Genomic DNA, 13538 nt, shown 5'->3' on the forward strand with positions numbered 1-13538 from the left:
TTATTATTGCAAATGTTCATCATTTGCTCGCAAAATTGGTTTCTTCGATCTGGATCGTCCTCATTTAATTCGTGCATTAGTCAATATATCAGTCAATATATGCATTAGTCAATATATATGAATTTTTTAATATAAATTTTGATAACTTAAAATTTTTTTTTACAAAATTTGAGCTCATGACATCTAAGTCAATTTTTTTCTATCTGTTCGAAAAATACGAGTTTTCTGTTAAAACAGTCGAAATCGCACCACACTGTATATAGTATGATATATAAAGTTCATTCTGATATTTAGAGAAAGCATATAATAAATTCAGAATTGATTGCCTTTTAAATCGTATTCCTCCTCAGAAGAACGTTATAGAATAAGTCATGACTTAATGTTCTATAGGATACTATTGTATTAGCTCCTATAGAGCCAAGGTAAGATAAGATAGGCATGACATATGGTGATTCACTGGTAAATGGACATAGTTTAATCGCATATGTAGATCACGTGGCAAGTTTCAAATCAGGCATATTTGATTTGTTAATAATGCCTCTTTAAACCTAGTTAATTTCGATAATTAGTTTATTCTTTTAAATCACTAGGTATAGAAAAATAAAATTTAGAATGTCTTTTCTTACTCGATTAGCTTCAGCAATCTGCAAAACGAGGAAAAAATCAATTAAAAAAAAACAAAACCTAATTTAAAAAAAAAAAAATATTTTTTTGATCAATATTAATAATAATTATAATAAAAACGTTTAATGATCTAAAGGAATTCCAACATATCTGAGAACGAAAATAGGTACGTAGATAAAGCAATGAGATAAGCAAAGAATTTGGATGCTGTATATTGGCTTCATAAGTAACAACCTGCCCTAGATTTTGTCCATTAAGAAGAGAGGATAATAATTATTAAAAGTTTTATAGCAAAATACAGTCTAATCTAACCCTTTTTTTTATATATTTAGCCACTGCAAATATTTGATTTTGTGTTAAAGTTTGTTAATTTGGTCCTCGTATTCTACATTTCAATCTCGCATATGCATCCTGTTTTTGCACACGTTTCTTGTCCCTATGATCAAGATAAGGTCCAAAAACAGAAATTTAAATGTAAAAGAATTGAAGAATCGCAGATCATCTTGTTTCTATATTCAACACATGTCTTTGGGAATAAAGGGATATAATCATTGAATAACCTTTTTCAAATTGGTTCGTTACATGTAGAGAAAATTTGAAGTCAATATCAATATTGTATCTTAAAATATTTTAAGTGAAAAACATAGCGCAGACTTCTTCAGATTTAGCTGTAAATAGTACCTTAAGGGTTTGTCATACAGTAAGTAGTCTTAGGTTTTTATTTAAACCATCATTGGTATATCTAGGATTAGTGGGATCAAACGAAAAAACTACCTGGTTATCAACGTAAATATAATGTTTTAAATTCTTTGAAAAAAACACGTGATAATTTGACATGAATATATAGAATATGAAAGGACCCAAAATACTTCGTTGTGGTACAATAGTTGAAAGACTTCTATCCTCTGAATGTTTACCATTCAAACTAACCCTTTGTTTTCTATCTGTAACAACGGCTTTATTGTATTAATTTTTTTATGTTAAATTTTTTGTAGGAAAACGAAATGTACAATCTACTTTACTTACTTTATTTTTGAATACTTTTTCCAAATCTTAACATACAATTTTAAAATTAATAAATACTAATCTTTTTATAACGTAACTTTTGATAGTAAAATAAATTGCGGCTTCGAAATTTGTTTACAAATATTTTCACAACTTTGATATAGAGATAATTGTTTTTAAAATTTATTAATATGGCCCCTTTTAAGTCCAGTTCTTTTTATTTTTACCTACTTGAGTAACGAATGTAATGTTAATTGATTAAGAAAAATATACCAAATTTAATTTTTGAATACGATCAATTACTAGAATTGAAACAAAAACAGCCAGTATTTTAGTAGATAGATATTATTGTCCAACCAAATATAGATGAATTGGCTCCACCCAAATATGCAGTTATGTGGTTAAAATATATATATTTACTAATGAATCACCCAGTATAAATCTCACAATAATAACTCATGAACGAAAAGAAACTAATTCTAAAACCTTGGGGTTCATTATTAAACAACAAACAAGTTTCGCGCAATATTTTGAATTTTATGGAATGTAATATTTATATCTTATTTCCTCGTGTACATAATATGCTATTTTTTTGATTTATCAAAAAGAGAAAAGGTATTTTTATTTTTCAAAGTATGCAGAAAGTCCTATCTTAATCTCATAATTTTTTTTTTTTGATTTTCATCATTTGATCCACTGCTAAACTGGATTACTGTATAATATATTAAAGGAATACTATATTATTAACCAGGCTTTATTGAGGTTAAATGACTTAAAAATTATTTATAGAAAGAAAAACAAGCCTAAGCATTTAATTTGATATATGTAAGATATCCCATTGGAATTTCTTTTTGAATTTGGTCAGTTGTATGCCGTAATTGACTCAGGAAACTCGTATTCAGCGTTGTATGTATTAATATCTGTCTAGCGTTTCGGCCGTAGGCCATTAGGGGCATGACTACAAAAAACGTCCATAGTTTAAAAACTTTAAAAGCATTAAAACTTATTGAAATTGAAATTCTAGCTTATTTATTACTGTAGGTAAAGAAAAGAAGTTGGATACCAATGAATTTCACCATAAATAAAACGACACTTGAGAATAACTGCATCAGGATTACAAAATATGTCATAAAACTAACAAATAAGTACCTAAACTTCTGAGTCATATAATAAACCTTATTATTACAACCGGTTTTATAGCAAAATATTTTAAACGGTTTACGGTCACGCATATAGATAACGAAGGTCATATAAATATTTTTTCAAAAATTCAGGAAATTTCTTAAAAATTGTTTAACAACGTGTAATCGCAAACATAAGAGCAGAAATTCAGCCAGCATATAAAATATATAAACTAAACATAATAAAAGAGGTTATTACCTATTTTTAATATTCTTGCTAAAACTTTCGATACTCTCCCCATAACATCCTTTTGGATTCTTGGAAACAACAACTTAGACTTTAAAGACTTATTCTAAAAAAGGATTAAAAGAACAGTACCTAAATTTAAATGATACCCTCGGCGATCTAGAAATTTTAATCATAGATTCACCACAGGGAATAAAATTGAGACCAATTTGGTTGAGTTAGTCATATATTTAAACTCTTTCCTTATATGAAAAATACTGCAGCTGAAATGACCTTAATATCTTAGAGTGACGCAAGAAAAACAGTAAAAACTGCCATGTGTGTTGGGTTTCAACAAGTTAATATTTGATTACGTATTTAGAAGCTGATAATTAATACGAGAAAAACGAATTAAGTAGCTTTCTTTATAAAGAATAAAATATATACGATCCTCTTAAGAGTATTCTGAACTGATTTTGAGTATAAGAAAAAAAGTAATCCTTGAAATAAATAAAACTTAATATCTTGGTATTGAAATCGTAATTAATTAACCGTAACAAATTAACCTTCAACCCCTGAAAGTAGTACAATACTATATTTTTAAGATAATTCCGAAAATTTTCCTCTTATTTAACTAAGTTACTATAATATATAATTTAAATAAATATGTAAATATACAAAATAATAATATATATATCAAATATAATATACGAATGATATATATCATTTGTATGTGTAGGATATGTGCTTTTTTGTACATAAATGTGATATCGTAAGAAGACAAATTATGTATGCGCAGGATAGTACTTAGAAGTAATGTAAGTAACAGATTGTTAACACAAGAGTATAAGCAGGATTACCTATTTAGGCCTAATATTTCAGAAATAATTGCTTTTAGAATCAAGATATACAAACTCATTAATTGGAAGATCCAAAATTATATTAACAAAAATTTTAACAAAAATTTTAAAAAATTTTAAAAAAATTCTCCCTCTTGAAAAAATTTAATATTCATGCTGAATTATTAATTTTCTGGTTATGGTTGTTTTATTTAATCAACAAAAGTTGTACACATATTTAAATTTAGTTAGTTCACTTTTTAGTATGATAATTTATTTGATTGTTTTAATTTTTGTATATTATTTAAGAAAATATAAATTTAGAAAGGTCCGAATTTAATCATAAAGTTATAAAACAAAAAATATATTTTTTAAATGCCTTAAGTTTTTGGTCAGCTCTAGCTTAAGCCAATGCTTTTTTTTTAATTTAAAGATCTGAAAAATGATGCCCTAATATAGGGCAAAACACGTGTAATATTTTGTATATTATCTTTATCTTATATATTATATTTTGTATTTTATCTACCAAGTCACTTAAAGAACATGGACTATTTTGGCAAATATCTATTGTATTACTAGTTAATTAATTTAATATTGGCAAATATACACAAGTATTTCTGCCTATTTTTCACATTATTAATTATTTAATGTTTAAGATTTGCTTGAAAATAAAATAAAAACTTTAAAGAAAATAATGGTAGGGCTTAAATGTGCTGCTAATCTTTACTTCACTAGTCCAGTATTAAAAGCATACAGAGTGGATTCTCAATATATTACTAAAAATACTATATATTATAAACGTTCGAAAATATAAAACATAATATCCCGTAATATATACGGGATTTTAATTAATCGCAGTCGCAACCTTTTTTTATTAATACAAATATATAATACTATAACGTTTTTTTAATTAATTGTTTAGTTTAATAAGCCAATTGAATTTATTTTATTTTAATGTTGAAAAATACAAATATTAAATTAGGAAGGTTTAAAAAAATATAAGCTTATAACATAGTCTAATTATAATAATCATTACTTGAAATCTATATACTTTGCTTATAATACGTATAAGGCAGTTTAATTTTTTTTGGAACCAAAGTTTAGTACAGTTTAATAATTATTATGAAAAATGCAAAAACAATCACAATTTTTTATTTCGAATTTAAGTACTTATTCAACCAGGAAACTGAACAAACAGGTTATATACATGGTGGCAAACGAAGGGGTCGCGATCGCATATATTTTCGGTATGGTATAACATACAATATAAATCATTGTGAAGACATTTGAGTTATTTGGTTAAATTAAAACTTAAATTAATACTAATAATAATGGATTGGTTAAATTAAAACTTAAATTAATACTAATAATAATGGATTGAAAATAAAATAATAGAAACCATGAATACCACGAGGAATATTTAGCATGAGTAATATCGTGGGTCATCAAAAAATTTTGTCTTTGATTTCTAATGGTTAAGTAATCTACGAGGGCGGGTCAATAAGTCCGTGACTTTTTGGATAAAAGACATTTTATTTTTTAACATAGTCTCCTTTGAGTTCTATACACTTAGTCCAACGTTTCTCCAATTTTTTTATCCTTTCGGAAAAATATGATTTGTCGAGGTCATCAAAATCAAACAAATTCCTTGTTTGAGAGATGATTTCGTCGTTGGAGTCAAATCTCTTTCCGCCGAGCCATTTCTTTAAGTTTGGGAATAGAAAATAGTCACTGGGGGCTAAATCTGGAGAATAGGGTGGATGAGGAAGTAATTCGTAACCTAATTCATAGATTTTTGCCATGGAAACTGCACATGTGTGGACCCTTGCATTGTCCTGGTGGAAAAGAACTTTGTTTTTGGCCAAATGTGGTCTTTTTTCTTTCAGTTCCTCATTGAATCTATCCAATAAGTTGGTATAATACTCTCCATTGATTGTTTTTCCCTTTTGAAGATAGTCAATGTGGATTATACCGCGTACATCCCAAAAAACGGTCGCCATGACTTTATTGGCTGACAAACCCACCTTTGCCCTCTTGGGCGCCGATTCACCCCGAGAAATCCACTGCTGACTGCTGTTTGGTCTCCGGCGTGTTGTGGTGGATCCACGTTTCGTCCACGGTGACGAAACAACGCAAAAATTTGTCCATATTGCAGTTGAATAACGCCAAACACTCCTGACAAATTGTCACACGGTTGCGTTTGTGGTCCATTGTGAGCAAACGCGGCACCCATCTTGCGGAAAGCTTTCTCATACCCAAATGATCCATTCAAAATTAAAACTACTGAACCATGTGAGATGCCTATGGCTTCCACAATCTCTCTCACTTTCAATCTCCGATCGGCTAAAACCATATCGTGAATTTTTTCGATTGTTTTGGATGTAGAGACATCGACTGGGCGTCCAGAATGTTCGGCATCTTCCGTGCTTGTGCGGCCACATCGAAATTCAGTATACCACTTCTTTACCATGGAAATGAATGGTGCAGAGTCCCCATAATATTTATCAAGCTTAGCCTTAGTTTGAGTGATGGTTTCTTTGCCGTAAAAAATAATACTTAATGAGCACATGAAATTCACTTTTTTCCATTTTCTTCTCAAAACGAGTGGTAGTCTGCTATCAACAGCTGTCAAACACAAACTAAATGACGCAGCTTGTTCAAATTTTGACAGGCGTCAACTGACAGTTCTCTGTTGACAGGAGCAGAGTTGCCATTTCCATTAAAGGGCGGGAAATTCAAAAAGTCACGGACTTATTAACCCGCCCTCGTACCTACTTGTAATAAATATTGTATAATTATTTAGTTAATTTAGGAAAAAGTCAAAATAACAAAACTGTATTCTTAAAATAGGAGTAATGCAAGAGGTACTGCTCGATTGTATTACATCCAGATCAAAAAGTGTTTTTTTTTCTTTAATTTAGTTAAGTTTTATAACCTTTTTCTTATATAACTAACTTTATTTAATGTGATTTTATTTGCATAAAATTGGTTTGATAATTATTGATTTAATGATTTTATTCGTTTTTTATGTATCTTTTAGACTCCTGAGGATGATCGAAATATAACAAAATAATAATAATATTAAAGAAGGAGATCAAAACGTCAATAAAATAAATAGGTTCATATTAGAATAAGTCAAATCCATATTTGTTTCAAGAGGTACAGTCGCAATATCCTGAAAAATTAAATGCTATTTAATGATTTTTTTTCATTCCTAGAAACTTGGAATGCGAGAAAGTACCACAAATTATCAAAATAATAAATGTTGTTAATTATATTAAAAAATACATATATCTTCAAAAAGATGGTGCACCACCGCAGGATGTGGTTCCCGTACGACAGTTTTGGAATATATTTCCCGAATTAGTGGGTCGGCACACAAGATTGCATTGAGTGACCGCCGAAATCTCCGGATTTAAGTCCTTTAAATTACTTTCCTAGAAGGCATTTAAAAAAAAATTGAGTACGAAACCAGATTTCATGATCTTTTTGGAAGTAGATTAGACTGTAGACAAATAACTCAAAACATGCCTTAAAATGTGGGAAATAGATTCGAACAAAATCATTAATATTGTATTACATAAAGGTAAATGGACACACTTTCAGTACTACCACTTTACCTTCCTGTTTAGAGCAAATTAATGTTTACTTTAACCTCATTTTACCTGTCGACTCTAAGTTGTTTTTTTAATTCGTTGCTTAATTTTAAGGTAAAGTCTTGCTACCTTTTTAGGATATATTTTCGTATTATCACAATTTTAAAATTTTATTATATCATTATTATACTATTAAAATCTTTATAGAAAATCAAAAAATTAAAAAAAAAAAATGAGGTTTCTATTTATATATTCAAAGTGTAGCGTAATATCTTATTTTCGATCACCCTAAATAAAAAGATGCTTCCCTTAGAAACAAAAATTGACGTGTCCGAGCGATTTCCTCAAAACATACCAGAACAGTCAAAAATAGGAGTTCGATCTTTTCGGTAGGGCACCCTGTATATTTCGATAAGGAAATCTTTGTATGTGAATCATCTTTCATTAATTAATAAAATGCCTTTTTACAAATTAAAATATACATATCCTATCTAAAAAATACGTAAAATTAAAAAGTCCTACCTTATCTTCAAACATTAAAAATGCAACCTAAAACCTATATGGACAAAACAACTGCTCTTTAAACGATTACATTGTACAAAAACAAAACACCAACTAAACGAAAAAACACCTATTAGAACTTATGTATTCGGCATTACCATTTAATTGTTTTCAATTTTATTTATATTTAGATAATTTCTTAACTTATATTCTCACATTAGAAAAGGATTATTAAAATGACCTATAAATTGACTGATTACTGATAATCTATCAAATACTACTTTAAGCTTAATGCAATCTAAACTTATATTGAATATCACACTTAGTATTTAATTAGAGTACTTATTAGGACAATAAATAGTGCAACGGATTAAATTAACTTAATTTATAATTCCATTTGGATAATTATAATTTTCGCCCTTAATTATCTTTTTCTCACCATTTTATCTTTAAATCGAGTTTAAAAGAAACTAATAAAAATCTACAAAGGGTCATAAAATGGTTGTATAATACTTATTTGTATGGTTGTTTAATACTTGTACGTTAAACAAATTTAGAAAATGCCTAAGCCACACTCCTGTCTCGACGTTGCTATTAAAGTCAATATTTAAATAATTATTTTTAAATTTGAATAATTATCAGATGATGTGTTTATTAATGAGTTAGAAACTTCCAATTAATAATGCATAAAGCCAGTTAGGGAAAGTTACATCATTTAATTAAAATTACTTAAAAGAAAGGCAGACATGTTAATGAAACGTTTAGAAAGTTATATAAGTATACAACCGTATTGCCACTGGTAGTAGGTAATTTCGTTTATAGTGTTTACGATGGCAAAATGTATTAAAATAAAGAAAAAAACAACTTAATATCCATACAACAAATCGTTTAAAAAAAAAGCGTTGTTTTTCTCTATTATTACGACTTAAAACGACGGCTTTTTTTCCTAAATGGTTATGCTCAAATTTTCTGACAATTTACTACATTTAATTTTAAGTCAAAAATCCATCCAGTCAAAAGAAATATACCATGTAATACATTAAAATTCTTGCAATTTTATATAGAATCCGAAAATGTAATTAAATACAACATTTATATTTGGAATAGGAGGGACGTTGTTAGTTTTACATAGAAGCGGCAACTCTGGATGGTTAAAGACATTTTTATTGAGTGTCCCCTAATGACCATACAACGTTGCCAAATTTTTTATTTATTTTTTTTTAAATGTAAAGTTTTACAACAATCACAAATTGGTGATTGAGTCTTCGGCGCCCTGTAGCTCGGGGGCGGGTGGGGGTAGGGCTGCGGCTTTTGGGCTCGTTTGGCTTGGGGTTGGTGTGCTCTGGCGGAGTTTGGGTGCGGTGGTGCCGGACACCTTGTATATCTGTATATATTGTAGACTTTTGAGAATAGTTGTATAACAAACTAGTTTTTTTCCCAACTTTTTTGAGGACAGTACTGCAAGTTGTTAAATCAACTTAGGCATGACCCCTCTATTGTAAAACAGTATGTGTATATAATGTTTGAAAAAATTGAAATTGAATAAACTGAGAAAACAAGGAATATGATTCGGGGTAATGGAATACCATGTATACTGCTACTGCCAGAATATTAAAAGTGTTGGTACGAATTTTAAATATTATCTTTGGGACAAAATCATTAGTTTAGACCTTAGAATATTGAAAGGCTTGAATTAGTAAACAAGCACTTTCTTTAAGTTCAACATGTGCACAAGGGGTAAGTTGGGTGTTTTGTTTACAAATATTTTTAGAAGAGGAAATTTTCAGCTATATAGCAACACATATATTAATGTTTATTTAACTTCTTGGTATTAGATCTTAAATTAAAAATAAAAATCATACGTTAAAAAATAGATATATGTTATTCTAAGCGCAAAAATAACATCTACAAAGCAAAAATAATTATTAAGATTCTTATTTTTAAAACCGTTTCCAAAAAATTTGAACTGGCAACACCGCCAGTTTTTTGACGACATCACTGGTAAATACTACTTGTGCCGGTGGAATTAATAATGCGATCGACCGGCGTTGCGATGTTGTTTCCTTTTTTTCTAATATACGGTATCTATAATTATATAACCTTCATTTAACTTTGAATGCTGATTTCTTTATAGAGTATCATATTTTATTTAAAAAAATGCTTCATATTTTATTAAAGAGGAATGGTATTGTTTTGCGCCTATCAAAATAAGTGACAAATTTTTATGATATTATAAAGTGTGGTTTTTGCCATTTCTACATAAGCATTTGGCATCATTGCATCAGAGATGTTACAAGCAAACAAACTGCCCATAGTTCCACAGCAATACTAACTTAAGCCTTTCAATGTTGTAAGGTGTGGACTGTAACTTTGTTCTGTTTCCCTTATTCCTAAAACTAGGAATTTTAAAGTGTTTAGCTAACCGACACTAATTAACTATTCTAGGACATAATTGGAGAAATGTGTATCTTTACACGTTAAAGTGGAATTTTTATCTTTCCTTTGTAGAATAAAGTAGGTACATAAGGAAAAAATTTATTGTCACAAAGTACTAAACGCTTAGGAGAGAGTTTTTTTTAAATCCTTAACATTAACACGTTAACTGCCAGTCCCAATTTAAAAAAAAATTACCAGGGCCTACGGGCCACGTAACTTTTTTATTAAAAACAGTGTCTGTGTGCATCAAAACGAACGCATGTGTAAAAGTTTATGTAATTTTTGCTTTTTTTAGTTTAAAAAAGCTGTGTCCTAATATGGTACACATGGCACCTGATTGTACAGGTTTTATTTTTTGATGTCGTGAGCCATGTGTACCTTATCTGGACACGTACAAGGTCAATGTTGATTCGCCTGGAGAGATGGCAGCAGTTGTACGGTTTTGACTAGTAGCGCAAATACCACGTGCATTTTATGTTTGTTGCCTTCTTCAGTCATTCTTTCTATAAAAATCGGTGTATGTTTTTACACCGATTGTTTGTGGGCTATAATTTGGAGGAGCAATGGCGGCAAAGAAAAGAAGTATTTTTGATACTGAAATGCAACAAGGAGTGGAGGCTGCAGCAAAAGAAATAGAGATTTATAGAGACCTCGACATGAGTGGCGAGTTTTCAAATATCTCAGATTCTGATTTGGATCCGACATATTTGGTCGGCGAGATATCTTCAAGCAGTTCTGAAGAAGACCGCCCTAAAAAGAAAAATATAAGTATGTACGTCAGTTAGGTACGTAGGAGGTTTGGCAATTTCATTTTTTATACATAGTTTATTTTATAAAATGTTATTAAAAAAACAGTGTTGTAAAAAGTTTCAATATACCAACTCGCGTACGAAACTAAGTGGAATACTTATGTATATCAAATTTAACGTCTAAAAATTCATATTTTCTCTTCTTAGTAATGATCATCTTCTTATGCACTACCCTTCATTTTTTTAGATACTTCTGAGCCTTCAACATTTGCTCAGTTAGATATAGACATAGATTCTTCAGGCAATGATGAAAGACCGGAGTGGATACCAGCTCCAGGCAATTTTTTATGAAAATGTAAATACGTTAATTATTCTCTGTTGAAGCGAAAATTTCAGGCCGAGGGTATAGTTTTTATAAATAAAAGGTTTCCAAATATACAGCCTCACTTTCTCTTTAGTTGTTTTATTTGTTATAGCGTGACGTTTCGTGTCACATTAGAAGCTTCTTCAGATGGCAAATACACAAACAAACAAGCAAACAGGCCTGTATCCTAGCCCTCTAAAGAAGTCTCAAACCCGAAATAAAACGTCTTGCTATAACGAATAAAACTAGTAAAGAGAAAGTGCGGCTGTATTTTTAGAAACCTTTTATTTATATAAATTAAATATTCTCCTAGTTTGTGTACTATTTTATTCGTATTCTGTAATTTAAGTTGATTAATAGGGTTTATCTTCGGTCCTACTTACGTTTAATTTAATATTTTTATCTAAAGTATTTTGGTTTTAAGTAGTTCATCTTGTTTGAGGGCCCCATTTGGGCCCCAATTTATTATAGGATTAAATAAAAAACCATCACTAACAGATTATTGACGCAAACATCCGTTATATAAAAACGAAATATTAAAATATTTACAGCGGAAAAGATTTGAGTTGCTTTTACGTATGTTTCATTTGGCAAATAATGAAGATTGTCCTCCCAGTGACCGGCTTCATAAAATTCAATGCCTTGCTGATATGCTGAACAAGAATGCTTCTTTCTGCATTATTCCAGAAGAGTCTCTTTGCATCGATGAAACTATGATACCTTTCCGAGGTAAATTATCCTTTCGACAGTATATAAAAGGAAAACGACATAAGTTCGGCATTAAAGTTTATAAAGTATGTCTAGATGGAGGATTTACTTATAGCCTGAAAGTATATTGTGGTAAAGAGAAAATAAATGGACAATTGGTTGCGGAATCTATTGTTATGGAAATGTTGCAACCATTGCTTGATAGTGGCCGGACCCTTTTTGCAGACAATTGGTACAACTCTATTCCTCTTGCGGAAAACTTGCAAAATAGATCAACTCATCTAGTTGGAACGATTCGTAAAAACAGAAGAAACCTACTGTAGTTGATGCAAAATTAAAAAAAGGGGAAATTGTTGCAAAACAAAATAAAAATAAAGTTGTTGTTATGAAGTGGCATGACAAGAGGGACGTGCTCTTTTTATCCACAAAACATACAGATGAACCAAAGGAAGTACACCATAGAGAGGGTCCTAGGCTCAAACCTTCTGACAATAATCGACTATAATAAGGCCAAATCATTTGTTGATATGTCAGACCAAATGTCAGCTTATTCAAATTCTCTTAGAAAGTCAATTAAATGGTACAGAAAATTGACCTTTGAATTTATCACAGGTACCTCAGTCGTAAATGCCTTAAATCTGTACAATAAAATTAACGAGAAAAAAATTTCAATAACGACTTTCAAAGAAAATCTTGCCATGCAACTTTCGGAAACGGCAGTACCGCCAATCCCAATGAATCCCTCAAAAGAGCACAAAGTTTCCGAAAAGACAGATAACGAGAAAAAGCTAAAAAGAGGCAGGTGCAGATATTGCTACGAAAAAAACTCACAAGAACAGGGGCGTAATTATGCTGTAAAAAATACCAAAAGAGTTTTCTACGTATGTCTAGGTTGTGACGAAAATATTTTTATTTGTATGGACTGTTTTTTCCAAAAACATGTTTTTAAAAATATAAAATAATCTTTTCATTTTGAAGTATTTTGTTTTTAAAATTAGTTTATTCATTTTATAATTATAAATAACAATTTTACATGTTAAATTACTGCCCATTGAAAAAATAAACGTATCATTTAAAAACGTCAATATTCTGTGTCATATTATTTAAAAAAACAAAAATATTCCCGAGCCATTCTCAAACAAACTATTTCCTACGCCAGACCAATCCATACATACATTTCAATCAACGCTTAATATGGCCGCCCCATGCACACATGGCTTGGAAGGTAAGAAGTTCTGTGTCCACTGGTGTTACACATGGCGCTGAATAAAAATTGACTGTGTCCATATATGGTACACATGGCAGTTAACGTGTTAAATTATGGAAGTCGGTGTGTTGTTGCTTAGCAACAAACAAAAATGTGGATTAA

The 13538-nt window shown here is 30.0% G+C and overlaps 1 protein-coding gene across 1 annotated transcript in view; it reads right to left on the reverse strand.

Moving 5' to 3' along the window:
* The window catches only part of LOC126736149 (homeobox protein HOX3-like), a 42427-nt gene extending 34324 nt beyond the window's left edge, over window positions 1-8103 (reverse strand). The window contains exon 1 of the mRNA XM_050440378.1: window positions 7934-8103. The gene's annotated coding sequence lies outside the window, so the exon portion shown is untranslated. The remainder of the gene's footprint in view (window positions 1-7933) is intronic.
* Between the last annotated feature and the right edge of the window lie 5435 nt (window positions 8104-13538).

This window comes from Anthonomus grandis, chromosome 5 (genome assembly GCF_022605725.1).
Source record: "Anthonomus grandis grandis chromosome 5, icAntGran1.3, whole genome shotgun sequence".
Lineage (NCBI taxonomy): Eukaryota > Metazoa > Arthropoda > Insecta > Coleoptera > Curculionidae > Anthonomus > Anthonomus grandis.